This window comes from Vombatus ursinus, unplaced genomic scaffold (assembly GCF_900497805.2).
Source record: "Vombatus ursinus unplaced genomic scaffold, bare-nosed wombat genome assembly UNPS02014773.1, whole genome shotgun sequence".
NCBI classification, from domain to species: domain Eukaryota; kingdom Metazoa; phylum Chordata; class Mammalia; order Diprotodontia; family Vombatidae; genus Vombatus; species Vombatus ursinus.
The window spans coordinates 40,386,815-40,406,339 of record NW_020954551.1 but is presented as its reverse complement, the minus strand read 5'-3'; positions in this window follow the sequence as shown (position 1 = coordinate 40,406,339).

Below are 19,525 nucleotides of genomic sequence, written 5' to 3'. Positions count from 1 at the left end.
ACAGGGGTGGGGAACCTGGGGCCTTGAGGCCACATGTGGCCCTCTAGGTGACCTCAAGGCCCCAGGTTCCCCACCCCTGATCTAGAATATTAGGATTTGAAGGGACCTTAGAACCTAAAATGTTAGGGCTTGAAGAGACCTTAGAACCTAGAATGTCAGAGCTGGGAGAAAGATTAGAATATAGAATGTGAGAGTTGAAAGGGGCCGTAGAACATAGAATATTAATGCTGGAAGAGACCTTAGGAACCTAGAATGTCAGAGCTAAAAGGGAGTTTGGAACTCAATGTCAGAACTGGAAGGACTTTTAAAGGTCATACAGTCTAATTTCTCAATTTACAGATTTGGGAAGTGTGGCCCAGAGGAATTCAGCGACCTGCCCACGGCCGCATGATGAATTAATAGCAGGACTAGGACTAGAGCCTAGGTCTTTTTGGCTCCCCACCGAGGGCTCTTTACCCCACAAAGGCAGAAGATTTATTTGTTTATAAAGGCAAGTGGTGTGTATTGGAAAGGGCTGTAATTAGGCCATTGGGATCCTTACTGCAGCCATGCTTCTAAAAAGCACTCAACAATTTTTGTCATTGCTTCTGTTTCCAATGTTCAGGTCCTTAGCAGGGAAGAACAATGATGTGGGCAAGGGTAGGGCACAAAAAGGACTTAGCCCCCTTTGGCCTCAGTTTCCTCCTTTGTAAAATGAGGGGGTTGAACTATATGACCTCTGAGATCACTTTCAGTTATAAATCTATGAAATTACAGACAGTATGCTGGGATCACAGGATTTAGAAGGACCTTAAAGTTCATCTAGCCTAAAAGTTCTTAAAATGCGGTGTAGTTCAGGGACCCCTGAGGACCCTAGGACTCTTTAAGGGTCTGTGAAGTCAAAACTTTTCATAATGATGCGTTTTAATTTTTAATATGGTAACTATAACCCTCATAAACAAAAGTTCTTTGAAGGGAGGGTGCCCTCAATAATTTTTAAGAGTGCAAAGAGGTCCTGAGACCAAAACGTTTGAGAACTACTGGTCTAGTTCAACCCCCACCCCCTTACTGTATTGAAAAGGAAACTGAGGCTCAGAGAAGTGGTCACTCAGTTCAGCACTGTATTCATTAAACCGTGGGTTGCAATGATGTGAAATGGCCCCTGCCCCCTTGGAGCTTTCATTCTACTGAGGGATACAATTTGTATATATAAGTAAACTAAAAAAATACGGTGTAATTTTATGAGGACGACATCGGCAGCTGGAGGTTCAGCAAAGGCCTCGGTAGCAAGTAATGATTGAGCAGAGCTTTGAAGGAAATTAGGGATTCTAAGGTGGTAAAGGAGAGGAGGGAGTATAGTCCTAGAACGAAGGAGGGAAGAAAGGGAATTAGCATTTATAAAACACCTACTATGTGCCAGGCACCATGCTAAGTATTCTTACAAATATTATCTCATTTGATCCTCACAACAACCCTGAAAGGTAGATGTTGTTATTATCCCCATTTTATAGGTGAGGAAACTGAGTCAGACGTTAAGTGACTTGCCCAGGGTCACACAGGTAATAAATGTCTGAAGTAGGATTTGAACTCAGGTCTTTCTGATTTCAGGTCCAGTGCTTTATTCACTGAACTACCAGCTGCCTCAGTGTCTTAGAGATCAGAGACGGAATACCATGTAAAGACTAAAAGGCCTGTCTACCTATAGGGGTACAGTCCTTGAAAAGGAGTAATGTATGCTAAGTTTAAAAGAAGAGTTCTGCATCGGGATCAGACAACCTAGGTTCAAATCTCAGCTTCGCTACTTCCTACCTGTGTGACCCTGGGCAAGTCACTTAATTTTTCTGGGTCTCATTTTCCTCATTTGTAAAATGAGGGGATTAGACTAGCTGATCTGTAAGGTCCTTTACAGCTGTAAATCTACAAATCTATAAATATCCTTCTTTCTCTTTTCCCCCTTCCCACCCTCATCCCTCTCTCCTCCTCCTTCATCCCTCTCTCCCCATTTCTCTCTCTCCCTCCCCTTCTCTCTCCCCTCCCCCATGAGCCCCTCTGTCTCTTTTTCCACTCCTCCATCTCTCTCTCTCTCCCTCACCCATCTCTCTCCCCCCCCCTTTTCTCTCCCCCCCCCCCCCCCCCCCCCCCCCCGCTCAAATTTGAAGTCTATGATGCTCATGTCTCCTTCTCTGCATCCTCATCAGCTGTGTGTAGGGATAAATATGTGTGTGTGTGTCTCAGGGTACATGTATGTTCTGGCAAGAGTGCAGCGGTACCAGTAATAATAGTAACACAAATAATAATAATGCCGATAATAACAATAACAACAGACCGTCAATACAAAACATAGACACATGCCTCCAGACGCCTTCAATGAAGAAATCTGATAAGGGTGAAATTCCAAGGAACGAGGAAATTGGACAAAACAAACAGTGGAATTGGTACATTCCAGGCATAACATTCCAGGAAAGAGTGAGGGAGGGAAGGGAGGGGAAACAGAAAGAAAGTTTGTTATGTTTTTTAAGGGAACGAAATAAGAAAGAAAGGCGTTTTGTAGCATAAGCACCGGAGTGTTTCTCTCAAACCAGTCTCGTCCTTGTTCCAGGCCCAGGCTGGGCCAAAAATGCGGAGGTAACCATGTCAAGCTACTTGAAAACAAACCTTCCTGTTTCAGGACCGGGTGCGGTGGGGGCCCGAGACTGTGTGCTCAGGCCCCAGAATGACGATTCCTTATTTACGCTGCGTAGAGACTGGAGGGAACTGGGCATGGCCGGGGCCCCAGCTGGAACACTCTGCACCTTCCCCTGAGATCTCCTCCTCAAAGGCTGCCTTCAGGACCTGGGGAAAGAGGGGCCACTTTGTGGCCAGGCTGAACTGGGGAGGGGGAGGGAGGGGCCTGGGGGCAGTGGACAGGCTGTTCTTGGGGGCCTTTCAGCCTGGCCAAGATTCTCCCTCAGGGCTTCCTTTTCTCCCCATCACCCAGGCTTGGTATCTCTATGGCAGCCTCGGTTAGTCACTTCCCACATTTCCTCACATGTAGTCATTCATTAAACAATTCTTCTTGGTAACATCTCTCTTAAATGCCCCCTTCTTTTCTTTCCCATGGGCTCTCCTCCACCTAGCTCAGGCCCTTTTCACCAAGGCAATAATTACTTTCCCCTCATTTTATGGACAATGAAACTGAGGCTTAGAAAGTGAGAATGACTTACCCTACCTAGGTCATGTCATGAGTTAAAGACAGTGCTGGTATTTTTGTTGTTGTTGTTGTTTAGTTTTTTTCTGACTCTTCATGGCCCCATTTGGGGTTTTCTTGGCAAAGATACTGGAGTGGTTTGCCATTTCCTTCTCCAGCTCATTTTACAGATGAGGAAACTGAGGTAAACAGGGTGAAGTGACTCACCCAAGGTCACACAGCTAGTAAGTGTCTGAGGCCAGATTTGAACTCACAAAGTTGAGTCTTCCTGTTTCCAGGCCCAGCCGCTCTAACAACTGCACCATCTAGCTGCCCCCTGGGTACTTTTAATACCATTGTAGATGCAGAGCTTCCTAAAGTGCATAGTATAATTTCCTCCCTTTTTATCCAGAGGATGCTATATATAATTTACTATATTCTTGACCACTCGGGGCCATGAAGATGAAAATCAATGATGGCACTGTGCTAGAATCCAGTGATGTTCCCAGGAGTGCTGAGGGAGGTGGGGTGGTTTGCCCCTAAACCAGTTTTCACTTTTAGCTTCCAATTTCCTGGAGTATCTCTACTCCAAGCTCTTTATTTGCTACTGCTAAACGACTGTGGTCTGGAACACCAGGTAATTAAGTTTATTAAAAACTGTTTGTAAATTTAGAGAAATTAGCCTCTGGGTGAGATCATTGATTTAGCGCTAAAAAGGGTCCATGAGTCCACCAAAGACTGCTGGTGTCATAGATCCTTTGGGCAGCAATTTAAGGAAGCCTGTGTGGACTCCTTCTCGGAGTCATGTTTTTATTTGTTTTGTTTTTGGTTTTGGTTTTGTTTTTGTTTTTAGGCAATTGGGGTTAAGTGACTTGCCCAGGGTCACATAGCTAGTAAATGTCAAGTGTTTGGTCTTCCCAGAGATGTTTTTAAATTCATAAAATAAAATACATAGGGCTACAAAGGGAGTCAAAAGTTAAAGCATTTACAGTCAAAGCATTTCTTAAAGAACAAATTCACGGCCTGCAGGTAAAGATCCTTTAATGTGGTCCAACTTTCTCATTTTACTCATGAGTAAACTGATGCCTAAGGTGGAGAGGTGACTGGCCCCAAATCAGGTAGGAAGTAGATGGCAAAGCTAGTGGCGCCATTGTGCACAGAGCTTCCGGAAGACTCCTTTTCCTGAGTTCAAATCAGACCTCAGACACTAGATGTGTGACCCTAGGCAAGTCGCTTGACCCTGTTTGCCTCAGTTTATTTACCTGTAAAATGATGGAGAAGGAAATGGCAAACCACTCCAGTATCTTTGCCAAGAAAACCCCAAATGGGGTTGGACACAACTGAACAATAAGAAAAAGATGAGTCCTTTAGGCACCAAATCTTATGTTCTTTCCCCTCTACTCCTGCTGCCTACAGGAATTGCCCTGTGGGTAAAGAACATGAATATTAGTGGAATTATTATTATTATTATTGCTATTATTATCATTATTAGAATATGGTGGAATGAAAAGAGCCCAGGCTTTGGGAACAGAAGATCTGGGTTCAAGTCCTGACCTTGACTCATTTACTACATAAGCTTAGGAAATCCTCTCAATCTTGGAGTGCCTCAATTGCTTCTTCTCATGCAAAATGACCCATGCTATCTTTACTACCTACCTTCCAGGGTTGTTGTGAGGACCGTGCTTTGTAGGCTATAAAAAAGCATGGACGTCAGCTATTATCATCATCATTGCTGTGTGGAGAAGGTTCTTGGCTCTCCCGGACAATATCAGTGTTATCTAGGCTAAAAGCAGGAGCCCATATTAATGTCCTGCCCAGATTCCTTCCAACCTCTATTTGCAGAAGTGAAATGGCATCTGTATGGCAAAGAATAGCCCCAAGAAACTAAATACAGCCTCAGCCCCACTGGAGACACCCGATTTAGTAGGCTGTGGGTGGCTGGTTTTAGTGGGTGACTGGGCCTGATTTAATCATACATAGGGCGATGGAGAGAAGGCGCTGGGCAGGCTGCCACTGGCCACAGCCACACACACCCCTGAGACCCAGCACAACAGCCTCCTTGGCAGAGAAGGATTTCCTGGAGGCTGACGAGCTGATGGGAAACTCACCACCCCAGCTTAGTCAGATCCATTACCCTGTCACCTGTGGGGAAGGGGTGGGTCTTCAGCACCTCTAGTCTCTCATTTCTGCCTCCCTGTCTCAATCCTGTATGTGGGACTGGGAGGGCAAAGCACATAATGGTGCAGTTGGAAAAGAGCTGGGTTTGGACCTGAGTTCAAATCTTATTACCTGTGTGTCAATTCACCTAAGTTCTCTAGGCATCAATTTCTTCATCTGTAAAATGATGAGGTTGGACTAATTGGCCTATTATAAGTAGATTTAGGCCTATGAAGGGAAGGGAACAAACATTTATTAAGGCCTGCTATGTGGCAGGCATGGTACTAAGTGCTTTACAATTATTATCTCATTTAGTCCTCACAACATCCTTAAGAGGTAGGTGCTACTATGATCCCTGCTTTACAGTTGAGGAAACTGAGGCAGATTGAGGTTCAGTCACTTTTCCAGGATGACACGGCTAATAAATGTCTAAGGCTGGATTTGAACCCAGATCTACCTGATCCCAGGCCCAGCACTCTAACCACTGCTCCACCTGGTGATGCCCATGCCCTTCTAATGGAGACTAACACTCATGGGCTGGAAACATTTTTTCTGTAAGCTAATATACTCATTCAAACTGTGATCAAAGCTGAGAAATCTCAGAATTTCAGAGGGCATTTTAGCAATCAATTAATCAATGAACGTTTAATTAGCCCATGAGTGCTATAGATATAAAGACAAAAGGAAAGAGCCCCTGTCCTCATGGAGCTTATATCCTGTTAGACCTTAGAGCTAGGCCTCCACCTATACCCCAACCTCCAAAGTCCTCTTCCGAAAACCAGATTTCCTCCCTCAGGCCTGATCATCTCCCTTTCTGCTTTGTGCCCATCTGGCATCCAGGGGGCTCATCCCCTTCATTTCCAGACTAGACCGTGATTTAGAACGGCCAAGGTCACCCACTGCCTCCCGGGCCATCACCACTCTTCCTGACGTATGTCCTGCCACTGGACTCTGATGACTCTGGAGGAGAGAGTGAGGCTGCTGACTTTGCACAGCTCTGCCTACTTAGATCCAATTTACCCTCACAATGTCATCAGTTCTCTTCTAGAGCGACGGACAACATAGGCACACCACGTCTGGGTCTCTCTGAACGTGTGCTTCTGAGATTCACTGTGTTGTATGCCAAAGAATTCTGGGCTCAGAATCAGAAAATCCACATTTAAGCACTGACCCCGGGCATTTAGTAGTACCTGGCCATGGGTGCAGATCTCTTGTTAGTGAACCTGTTTCCTTATGCTTAAAATGGGAATACCAATATGGCATCTTCCTCACAGGGTAGTTCAATATTGTTATGAGTGAATTATCGGTCTGGGCTCTTCATGATAAAGATGAGGAAACTGAGGTCTAGCCAGAGAAATACCTCATCTAAAAGGGGCAGAAGTTGGGCTGGAACCCAGGGCTCCCTCCCTCCTTCCAGGCTCAGTGAGGACCTCTGTTTTTCTTGCCAGGAGTGTTGGTATTTTAAGAGGTTTACAGTGAGAGGGAAAAGTTTAACCTAAAGGAATGAAGAACTCATGGTTGAATTTCAGACATCAGTGGGGAAGATGTCATTTTCGTAGAGGGGAAGAGTGGTGTGAAGGAGACGCTTCTCAGTACCCCTCAAATCCTACCATTTGGTGGTAGTTAAAGCAGTCAAAAACATTTATTACTAGGCCTAGTAGGTGTCAGCTGGAGCAGTCAGGTAGCACAATGGATACAGCACCAGGCCTGAGGTCAGGAAGACTTGACTTCAAATACTTATTCAGACACTAGTTGTGTGACCCTGTTTGCCTCAGTTTCCTCATCTGTAAAATGAGCTGGAGAAGGAAACGGCAAACCACCACGGTAGCATTGCCAAGAAAACCTCAAATGGTCTCATGGAAAGTCGGACGTGACTGAAAATTATTAAACAACAACAATGACAACAGATGCCTGCCACTGGGAGATACAAAGACATAGATGAAGCACTCCCTGCCCTCAAGGAGCTTACATTCTGATAGGGAAGACAAGATGTGTATAAAATAAATACAAGATCATGGAATGTATTTGCAACAGGCAAATTCTGTTTCTTTGTTGATATGACTGATTGCCTTCTATGGTCCTCAAAGCTCACAGTTCCTTTTGTGAACTTGGAATCAGAACGTTTTTCTTATTGTTGTTCATTCATTTTCAGTTGTGTTCAACAATTCATGACTTCATTTTTGGGGTTTTCTTGGCAAAGACACTGGAGTGGTTTGTCATTTCCCTCTACAGCTCATTTTTCGGATGAGGAAACTGAGATAAACAGGGTTAAGTAACTTGTCCAGGGTCACATAGCTAGTAAGTGTCTGGGGTCGGATTTGAACTCAGGAAGATGAATCTTCCTGACTTCAGGTCTGGCACTATGTGCACTATGGCACCACCTAGCTGTCCTGGGGAATAAGATAGATGTCTTCGACTATTTAAAGGGCTGCCATATGGGAAAGGGATGAGATTTAGTTGGCTTGGCCACAGAAGGCCAGACTGGGAGTGACTGGTCGTAGGTGCTTAGAGCTTTCCCAAAGTGGCCTGCACTGTCTGCATGTGGTATTGGTAGAATAGTCCCTGGAGGTATTTAAACAGAGTCTAGATGGTCCCTTGCTAGGGATGTTGTCCAGGGGATTCCCCCTCTGGGATTGAGGTCCCTTCCCAACTCCAGCTTTTGTGATGCTCTGTCTCTTGTCTCCTCACCCAGGCTGTAAGCGCCCCAAAGGAAAGAACCATGTTTTCTCCTTTCCTGCCACTGTAGCCAGGTACAGGGCCAGACCCATAGAAGGGGCAGGAGAAGGACTTATTAAACCCAAGCTCTTCTTGAAGGTTGGAAAACAAAATTTGTTCCAAACTTTCCAGGCTAAAAAATGACTCGGCTAATGAACTTAAAGGTAACCCACTTTTCCCTCACTTTCTCCTTTATTAAACAAGCATGTATAATTATAAAAATATTAGATAATAATACTATTATATTTAGTTATAATTATATATTTTAATATATTATATGTTACACATAATTTAACATAATAATTTAATGTTACATAATTATTCTATAATAATGTAATATTACATAGCATTTATATAGTGCTTTAAGTTTTGCAAAGCATTTTACATACATTAACTGGTCTGATTCTCACAACATCCTGGCAGGTAAGTGCTAATACTAATCTCATTTTACAGATGAGGAACCTGAGGCAGAAAGAGGTTAAGTGACTTGCCCACTTATTTATGGTGACTGGACAACAGTGAGAATATAGTCACTAAGCGTCTGGGGGCAGGATTTGAACTGAAGTCATTCTGTCTCCAAGTCCTGTGTTCTGCCTCTACCCACTTCTGATCACTGAGCTGCCGGTGTGATAGATATAAAGATGAGAAAAACATTTATCTAGTCATTCATTCATCATGCATTTATTTAATACCTTCTACGTGATAGGCACAGTGCTAAGTACTGAAGATACAAAAACAAAAAAATGAAATAATCCCTGCCCTAAATTACCTTTCATTCAGGGAGATGGGGCAGGGAGCAACACGCACACATAGACAGCTTTAAAATTAATTTTTAGTTCCAACACACATATAAGTAAATACAAATTATATAAAAAATAAATATGAAGGTAGTCTAGGGGATAAGGAAACGTACTAGAAACCAGGAGGATCAGGAAAGGCCCCAGGAAGGAAATGTCACTTGAGCTGAACCTTAAAGGCAGCTAGAGATTCTACAGCAAAAGCGAGGAGGGAGAAGATCCCAGGTGTGGGAAATAGCCTGGGCAAAGGCCCAGAGGCTGGAGATGAAATGCCAGGTACAACAAATAGAAAGCAGGCCAGTGGGGCTAGAATACAAACACCTTTGCAAAAGCACAAATCATTATGAAACAAGAAAGAATGGGATACAGGTCACAGGGGAGCTACAGAGAGATTCTCCATCTCCAGACTCAATTCTCTGGCTATCCCCTATTCCTGGAATATCCTCATCTCTGCCTGTAGGCTTCCCTGGCTTCCTTTAATTCCCAAATCCCATCTTCTACAAGAAATTTTCCCCAATCCATCTTAATTCTAGAGCCTTCCCTCTGTTAATTATTTCATCCTACATCTAGCTTGTTTGTACATATTTACTGGCTTGTTGTCAACCTCATTAGACTGAGCACCACAGGGGCAAAGTTTGTCTTTTGCCTCTTTTTGTATCCCTATGTTAACTTGATGAATGATAGCTTGATAAATGTTGACTGACTGACCAATGTTCATACCACTGCACCATGCTGACTCCATTCTCTTTTCTGGCTAGAGTGGGAGACCAGTTGTGGCAGATAGGTGGCACAGTGAATAGAGTGTCAGACCTGGAGTCAGGAAGACTCATCTTCCTGAGATCAAATCCGGACACTTACTAGCTGTGTGACCCTGGCCAAGTCACTTAATCCTGTTTACTGCAATTTTTTTATCTGTAAAATGAGCTGGAAAAGGAAATGGCAAACCACTCCAGTATCTTTGCAAAAAAACAAAAAAACACCAGCCCCAAAACCCCAAACCCAAACAGGATCACAAAGAGTTGGATATGACTAAAAAATGACTGAACTAGTTTATTGAAAATGAGGGGACCAGCGGGAGATAACATTGGAAAAGGAGCCTGGGGTAGATTGTAGCAAGTCTTGAATCCCTAATTAAAGATGTGTATCAGAATAACCCATGGAAAATGAATTACCAGTGCTTGCCTGCCCTTGGTAGCATGATTGTCAAGGGAGAGAGGGTTGGATGTATAGAAGAAGCTTGGGTTTAGATCCTGCCTCTGCTAATTACTAGCTATGGGACCATAGGCACCAACTGCTATGTCACTTAATCTCTCTGACTTGTAAACCATAAACCATTATTAAATGTTATCTCTTTAAAAAAAAAATTGATCAGGGGCAGCTAGGTGGCGCAATGAATAGAGCTCTTGCCTTGGAGTCAGGAGGACCTGAGTTCAAATTCAGCCTCTGATACTTAACACTTACTAACTGTATGACCTTGGGCAAGTCACTTAACCCTGATTGCCTTACCCCCTCCCCCAAAAGAAAAAATTGATCACATTGGCTATGGTCAGAAAAGTGCTAGACCTTTTCTGACCAGCCATCTCATTGGCTAATCCCTACAAAATAATTTTGTGTTTACTTTCGATGTATCTTGTCCTTATATGCGTATGAGATTATAAGCTCCCCGAAGGTAGGGATTCATTTTTGTCTTTCTATCACCGGTATCTGGTACATAATAGCACAGAATAGGGACAGAACTTAGGGTTTCATTGGTATAGGGAATCTCAGGCGAAGAAATCTCCTCTACCAATACACCTTCTCTGAGCTTTTTCTCCCTGGATTCTCACTATTGTCCAGTCACTCAGCCAGGATGCATCAGAGATAGGACTTAAACCCACGTGTTTCTGACTTTGAGGCCAGCTTTCTATACTTCATCTCATGCATACACAGAATAGATGCTTAATAAATGGTTGGTTCACTAATTGAGTCTAGAAGTACCTTCTTGGATTATAGATGTTTTATTATAGTTTTAGGATATTGAACAAAACAGGGCTGAGATGAACTGGACTTTTTGGGTAGTGATTAAATCCAATGTCTTATAATTAACCTCTCTTAACTGACTTAGCCATGGTCAGGACAAAGGTGAGTCCTGCATGAGTGGGCCTCGCGTCCTGAAGTCAAGAGCTGGCTTTAGCTGTTGACCCCTTTTCTATAGTGAATCGGGAAGGTTCTATTACTCTCCCTTGTTACACTGGGGCACTACCAAGCCTGTGTTTGGAGGAGAGGAAGGAAGTCGGGAATCCAGGCAAAGGAAGAATCCTGGAACTTTAGAGCTGGAAAGGGACCTCTGTTTGGATGGTGGAGTACACTGAATTCTGACTTTTGCTCCTATGAGTCTTCAGACTGACCTTTCTCATGCTGGCTACTTGGACTTCTGCCCTCATTCTTCTGAGTTAGGCCATTATTCCTGGTTAAAATATAAAGTGCCCTTCTCAAGGGTAAAACATTAAGCTTTATCAGTCATTAACACCTCACCATGAATGAGTCTACCAAATCCTTTTTTTTTTCTATGTGAAAGGATCCATTCCAATTCAATCCAACAAGCCTACTTTATGCTATAGACTGAAAACACAGAGATAGGTTGTTAAACCATACCTAACCTCAGGGAGCTTGCATTCTACTGGGGATGAATGGGAAGGTGCCACAGGTAACTAGATAAATATGCGCATGATAATTTGAGGAGGTAGAGAGCACTAAAAATTGGAGGGATGAAAAAAAAGCTTTCCGTAGATAGAAGTACATTGAAAGATTTCAATGAGCAAAAGCATTGAAGGAAACTAGGGGTTTCAAGAGGTCAACATGAGGAGGAAATGCATTCTAGGTAGGAGAATGGAAAGAAGGCCAAAGTCAAACTAGGGCAGCTAGCTGGCGCAATGGACAGTGCCCTGGACTTGATGTCAGGAGGGTCTGAGTTCAAATCTGGCCTCCGACACATACTGGGTAACCTTGCACAAATCATGTAACTTCTTTCTACCTCAGTTTTCTCAACTGTAAAACAGGGACAATAATAACACCTACTTCCCAAAGTTGTTGTGAGGATCAAATGAGATAATATTTGCAAACTTTAAAGTACTATATAAAAGCTAATAATAATAATAATAATTAATAGTAAATTGAGGACTAGTTAGGGACCTACATGGGGGTATTGTTGGGGGTGGGGGCAGGTAGCTAGAGATACCTAGAACAAATTTCACTAATACCCTTTCCATTCTATTTCTCTTCTAGAACATTTCTTCTTCAAGTGACTGTTCTCAGAGGTATAGTTGAAAGAGCATTAGATTGTGATTCAGAAGGCCCAATTCAAATTCCATTTTGTCATTTATCTATTATAACCTTAGGACTATTTCCAATGTCTGAGTTTCCTGTCCCATAGACTCACCTAATGGAAGAGCTAGAAAAGGCCTTAGAACTAATCTACTCCAATTTATACCTGTATGGGAATCTCCTCTATAATAATGAAATCTCCCACTCTCCCAAGGCACTTCATCTCATGTTGGACAGCCCTATTTATTTGGAAAGTTTTTTTTTTCCTTCTTTTACTTTTAGATTTCGCTTTTTCATTATTTTAAACTTTTATTGATATCTTTCATTTTTGTATATCACCTTCATTTCTGAAGAGAAACCCTCCTTACTGTCCTGTCTCTTTGAATCAAGAATAAAAAAGAAAAAGAAGGTAGAAACCACTTAGCAAAACCAACCTACACATCAACTATCTGACTCATATTCTGATATTCCAATGCCATACTGGTCTGCTTGCTGTTCCTCATATTCTTTGCTTGTTTCTTACCTCCAAACCTTTGCCCTCCTTTCTAGCCTCTATCTCTTAGAATTCCTGGCTTCCTTTTAGATTTTGCTCCAGACTACATCCTCCAGAAGGCCTTGCTTGTTCTTCCCAGCTCTCTATTTGTCTTGCATGCACTAATATTTGACACTTTGCCTTTTCCACTAATATGAAAACTTCTTGGGACAGAAACTGTTTTTGCTTTTTCTTTGTATCTCCAGCGATCGTCTATCATATAGTGAATGTGCTTAATGAATGCTTGCTGGGGGCAGCTAGTTGGCGCAGTGGATGGAGCACCAGCCCTGAAGTCAGGAGGACCTGAGTTCAAATCCAGATTCAGACCAAACACTTGACACTTATTAACTGTGGGACCCTGGGCAAGTCATTTAACCCCAACTGCTTAAAAAAAAAATGTTTGCTGGTTGGCTGGTTGGTTAGTTGTCTGGAGTCAATCAGAATCTGATTATCCCTCCATGGGACATGCCTTCAGATACTTAACGACACTGCTCATTTCTCTCTTTAGACCTTTCCAGGCTAAATATTTCCAGTTGCTTCAACTGATTCTCATATGGCATAGTCTCCATTTTCCTTCATTATTGTGGTTGCCCTCCTCTGGATAGGATCATTTGTTAATGCCCATTGGAAAATAAAGAGCCCAGAAACTGAGTAAAATACTCCAGGTTTACTTTTTTTAAAAACCAGGGCAGACTAACACTCACAACAATATCCATATGAGGGGGGTAGCTAAAATATTATTATCTCCATTGCTCACATGAGAAAACTGAGGCTCAGAGTGGTTAAATGATTTCCCCCTGGTCACACAGCAGTTTTAGGATTTGAACCTTGGTCTCCTGACTTCTAATTCAAAGGAGATCTTTCCATGAAAACACTTTGCATTTCAGACCCAAATAATGAATCTCTATAGTGGTGGAATTTCAAGCAAAGTAAATAATAATGGGGGAGATTTGTAGGGAGAGGTGGTTGGTGGAGTTACTGGCAATCTTCAGGTCATATCACTCAGTGACCTACTCTGTCTACAAGTAGGGTCCACAGGTGATACTTGGACAGAGAGCAAGGCTGACTGTTAGTTCATTGCTAAATAAAACAAAAGAAAAACCACTATTATGAACCCATAGAACACTGGAGTTGGAGAGGACCTTAGAACACAGAATGTTAGAACCTGGAGGCACTAGCAAATGATAGAACCAAGTCTAGAATCCAAGATTTCCTGACTCACAGTCCAAGAACTCAGCCCATTAAGCCAGCCTATTTCCCAGACATACTGGTTGCAGAAATGTCAGACTTTCTATGCTCCTACGAACTCAGTAACCACTTTGTCTCTCTTTCAAAGCCAGGCTATTACTTCTAGATTTTTGTTGGACAGTTCTAATGTCCCACTGTCCCTCAACTCAAATGGATCTGTGATCTCATTGATGTGGGTTTTCTCTCTAATGATCCATTCCTGTCCATCCTGTAGGACTCTTGTCAATATCCTCCCATACGAAGCCACGTGGGGTCTTCCTTGTTTTGCCCTGATATTTTGAGGATACATGTGGAGCATATGAATGAGTGTATGTCCCCACATGCCATTTAAAAGCTTAAGCATGCATATTCTTTTACATGTAATATATGAATAAAAGAATAAATGAAAGAAGATGACATCACTTAAGGCTAGAGAAGCCGAGACACACAAAAAGGAATTCCTTCTAGCTCCCGTAACAATAAAAGTTCACATTTCTATTGTGCTTTATGGTTTAGGCACAGAGCCTTTCCCACAATAACCATGCAATGTAGATGGTGTTATTATGCCCATTTTATATGAAGGATGAAAGTTCAAAGAAGTTACTTGTGTGACTTGTCCACAGTCACACATTTGATAATGTGAAGCCAGGTCTTCTAACTTCAAGTAAAATACTCATTCCAAATATTCTATTTGTACCTGTTTGTTCTATGAGAGGCAGGGCAGCATGGTGTAGTGAATAGAGATTTAGGCTTGAAGTCAGGAAAATCTACCTCTGACTCACAGGGACTGTTTAGCTCACTTGTATTTGAACCCCTATGGCATGGTACATGGTGAGTGCTTAACAAATGCTGTAATTATTTCTAATGGTGTGACCCTGGAAAAATCACTTAACCTCTGCCTCAGTTTCTTCAACTGCAAAATGGGGATGATAATAGCACCTGCCTCCTGGGGTTGTTGTGAGGGTCAAATGAGATAATATTTAGCACACTGCCTGGCACATAGTAAGCACTTAATTACTCTGTTCCCCTTCCCTTCTTGCAGCCTTGCAACCTTAGCAAAGGGCCTAGGTTGTCTTTGTCCTCTGTAATACCAAACAGCCTAAACTGCCCCCCCTCCATCCCCCGCAGCTGTTTCCACTTGGACCTACCTTGTAATTTTGGACAAGGCTAGGATTTCCTGGACATATTACATAAACTCCTTTGCCTCTCAGGGATCAGAATAGCCAGTTGGGAAAATAGCTGGTCAGTGGAGCCGATTGGCACATATATCATGTATTCCTTTTGCAGGTACCATCAATAGCCTGTGTATTATCAACAAACCCTGTATATCCCTTTTTTGAGTCACATAGGGCTGTCTGGTGAAGCTAATGGATACCATCTCAGAATTACGATTTTAAATGCATGAAGTATATAGGATTGCAAAGGAAATCAATTACATTGAAATGCAGTTATCGAAATGTTTTATTAAAAATGTACAGACCTCTAGTTAAGAACCCTTGCTATAGAATTCGATTTAAATATTTTGGAGCCATATTTTTATTCTTTGACATCTGGAAATTGACTAATTTAAAAGGGTTTCTGTTTGCCAAGTGTTTTACAGACATAATTTCATTGGAGTTTTGTTTGTTGTTTTTTTCGTTCTAATGCTCCCTGGACGGAAGGAATGAACACAGTGCAAAGGGCAAGGGTGGCCCAGGGCTGGCAATGACCTAGCAGTAGAGGTCTCCACTACCCACCCAAGTGAATGAACAGAGAAATCTGATCACTTGCAGTAGCTGAGACAGAAGATAGAAGGGTGTAATATCAATAAGTATTTCCAAACCCTGGTGAGCACAATTTCTTTCCCTATCATCTAAAGCTCTTTGAAATGATAGAAATAGTATCATTTTGTGTTTTTATTTTAGTATCCAAAATGAGTGCAACGGGCAAAGGAAAAAAAAAAAACTGCTGTCAGACTACAGGTCCTGATTTGGGGCACAGAAAATATGACCACCAAAGCCACTCCAGGGAGAGGAGAGACATGAGCTTAGCTGGTGGTTCCAGTGAGAGGTCCAGGACTAAACCTAGTGGTAAGAGAGAGAGATATTCTGAATCCAAACATCCAAAGAAAGGCTTGGTGTTCTTGGGGCTTGGTTATGAAATGATTCTACGCACTTGCTAAGAAAAAAATATACTAAACAAAACAACAAACCCTGGAACTCGGCTCCATCCAGCATTTCCCGAGCCTAGAACTCCATCCAAGTCTGGGCGCCTAGCCAGCTCCATGACCGTATTTTTTCCTACATGTCTAAGGTGTTAGGAAAGTAACACAGTTGTTGGAGTTGCGTGTGTGTGTGTGTGTGTGTGTGTGTGTGTATGTGTGTGTGTGTACTTAAAGCCCTGGTTAAAAAAGGAAGGGTGTTTTCAACTCAGCCAGAAGTACATTCTGTAATTCCCGACCAAAATACCAGCTGACGTAAAAGAAGCTCCCTGGACAGAAAAATATTTAGCTTGGAGACCGATTCCAAAGTGCATGTGTTTTCTCTAGTGCCTTCAGCCTAAGCAGGAGAATGCAGCTCTGTCCTCTGCGAATATCAGCTGGGGCTCCTGGCTCCTGATAACCTGCCTTGATGCCGTTGGAAACAGTAACATCTGTACATGTTAAACATCTGTTCACAGGGAACATCTGTACACTATGAGCCTCTGTGCCCAGTGAACATCTGTATACAGGAAACAGTTGTACCTTGAATGTGAAAGAGTTATCTGATACCAGTTAGGCGGGGAAGAGTAACACACAAAAGTTGCTTCATAAAGGCTTGTTGGAAGGATGGAAAAGTGAATAATCACGTGACTTCAAATAATAAAATGGATGACTTACATTTACAAAGCACTTTAAGGTTTTCAAAGTTTGTTTTCTGTGTCATCACAATTGCTCCTCCCAGTAGCCCAGGGAAGTAGGTGTTATTTTTATCTTTTTTATGGACAGTGTTATTTTTATCTTTTTTATAGACACCTAAATTACTCTGGGTTTCCTTGATCAGCTAACAATAGGTCCCAGCCCAAGCCTCACTTGGTCATTGTTTGTATTCTAATGGCTCAGAGTGGGTGTAAATAGCAATTGTTTCTGTTTTGGCCAGAAACCCTGAGAGTCTTCCCAGATTAATTTTATTTATTTATTTATTCATTTGACTAGGTAAAAGAGGCCATTTTTTGCTTCATTTCTTACCTAGCCTTAATCACTGAATGGGCTTTGCCTCAGTCAAATTGAGACTTGTTGAAGACCTTAACTCAAAAAGGCCAAGGTTTCCCACTGCATCCAGGGCCATCTCTAGTCATCCTGATCTATATCTGGCCCCTGGGCCCAGATGACTCCAGAGAAGAAAGTGAGGCTGGTGACTTTGCACAGCCCTCCCTCACTTAAATCCAATTTACTTGCAAGTCATGGCATCACCTCCCTGATGTCATGGTCCTCTTCGAGAATGAAGGACAAACAACAACCTGTGAGTAGCATGAGCTGTCCCACTAGGGACCCAACTGACCAGTTCCAGTTGGGCAATGCAGCTCCTTCCTTCCTTCCCAAGGGCAGACTCTCTTGCTTTTGTATTTCTATTCCTGAACTTAGCACACTTCAAAGATGCCTTTTCATTCATTTATCCGTAATGTACATGAGCTTTGTAAAACCTAAAGCATTATGTCAAAGGCTATTATCATCATCATCATCATTATTATCCCTCTCCTCATCTATAGAGTCAGACCAGTCTATTTGCTGGACTTTGCCTCTCTACTTTTGCCCATATTGTTATCCCAACCTCTCTGCCCCCAAATCCCTCCATCGGGAGATCTGGGTTCATACCCTGCCTCTGACACTTACTACCTGTGTGACCTTGGGCAAATCACTTGACTTCTCTAAGTTTTGGTTTCATCAACTGTCAAATGAAGGGTTGAACTAGATAGCATCGGAGGGTCCTTCTAATCCTAGATCTATGATAAACCAATGATCCAATCTCTATTGGATATAAATCCTACCCATGCTTCAAAGTCCACCTTAATCACTGTCTCTTCTACAAAGACTTCCCTTACCTGGATTCTCTAGCACTGTGTGATTTCTCCCCATTTCCAGCCCCACCTAGCACCTTGAGCTCAGGAAGTGCTTGCTTAGATATTCTCCTGAGTCCACTGATAGTTTTACATTGCGCAATTCACATTGCATTTACTCATCTACTTCAAAGGAGTTTAATCATTTTGTTTGTTTGTTTGGACTCTTTGGCAGTCTGGTGAAGCCCTATGGACCCCTTCTGTGAATAATGTTTTTAAATACATAAAATAAAAAATACATTGAATTACACAGGAAACTAATTATATTGAACTACACTTACCAAAAGACTAAAAAAAGATTCATTCATAGACTCCAGGATAAGAACATTCAATTTAGCTCACACATCCCATTAAATGCATATTCTTATCCCCAGTTCCCTTCTGCAGCTAGTGTAGGCCAGGGACATGGTAGAAAAACTTAGATTCATAGCATGTTAGAGCCGGAAGGAAGCTGACAGAATACATAGTGCAATCCCTTGTTTTACCACGGCAAAAACCGGACACAAGTGGTTCTCTGTCCAGTCAACAAACAGTTATTAAGTGCCAACTGTATGGTAGGCAATGTACTAGGCACTTAGAGATACAAAGACAAAACAATCCCTGTCCTCGAGGAGCTTACATTCCATTGGATGAAACAATATATACACCTATATATAAACACAAAACATAGAAAGTAAATCCAATGTAATCGAGGAGAGGGAGGCCCCTTGACGCTGATCCCTGCACATCCTTCAGTGCTTTTTTCAGGTCATCATCCTTACTCTGTCTCTCCTTTCTTTCCTTCCTCATCTTGACCCTAGAGTTAACCAATTAAACCTTATACTTCCTGCAATTATTGAATCATCTGTGCTTTTGTTGGATCACAGATAATGGCTTGACAAACCCCAACCCTCAATCACCCCTACCGTTCTCCTCCAGCTCTTACTCAGACGCTTCTAAGGGGTGTTGGAGGGAGTCACACAACCATGATGCCTAGGACCATTACAAATCTATGTTATCTAACCTCAACTGGGCCCTTACTGCCACAAGACAATTCTTTAACTATTCCTTAAATGACTCCATCACACTACCGATAGAAGCCGCTCAAAAACTTCTTTTCAATGAATCCCTTCAAAAAACCCTCTCTCCCTTCCCATGCCTCATTCTTGATGAAAAAAGAGACCATTTTCCATGAACTTCTTCTTCTCCCTTTTTTTTCTTTTCGTTCAGTAGTTTCAGTCTTGCCCAACTCTTTGTGACCCCATTTGGAATTTTGTTGGCAAAGACACCACAATGCTATTTCCTCCTCCAGTTCATTTTACAGATGAGGAAACTGAGGCAAACAGGGTTAAGTGATTTGCCCAGGGTCACACAGCTAATAAACGTTGGAGGCTGGATTTGAACTCACAAAGATGAATCTTTCTGATGTCATGCCTGACTCTCTAGCTTCCCCTCTTCTCTTTTACTCTACATTTATTCTCTACATCTATATATCTACCCCCCATCCATCCCTATTCTCTTCTCCTTCACTTCAATGTCTGGTGAAGAGGTGACCCTTGTCCTTGCCAAATCCAAACACTTTCCTCTAACCTCTGA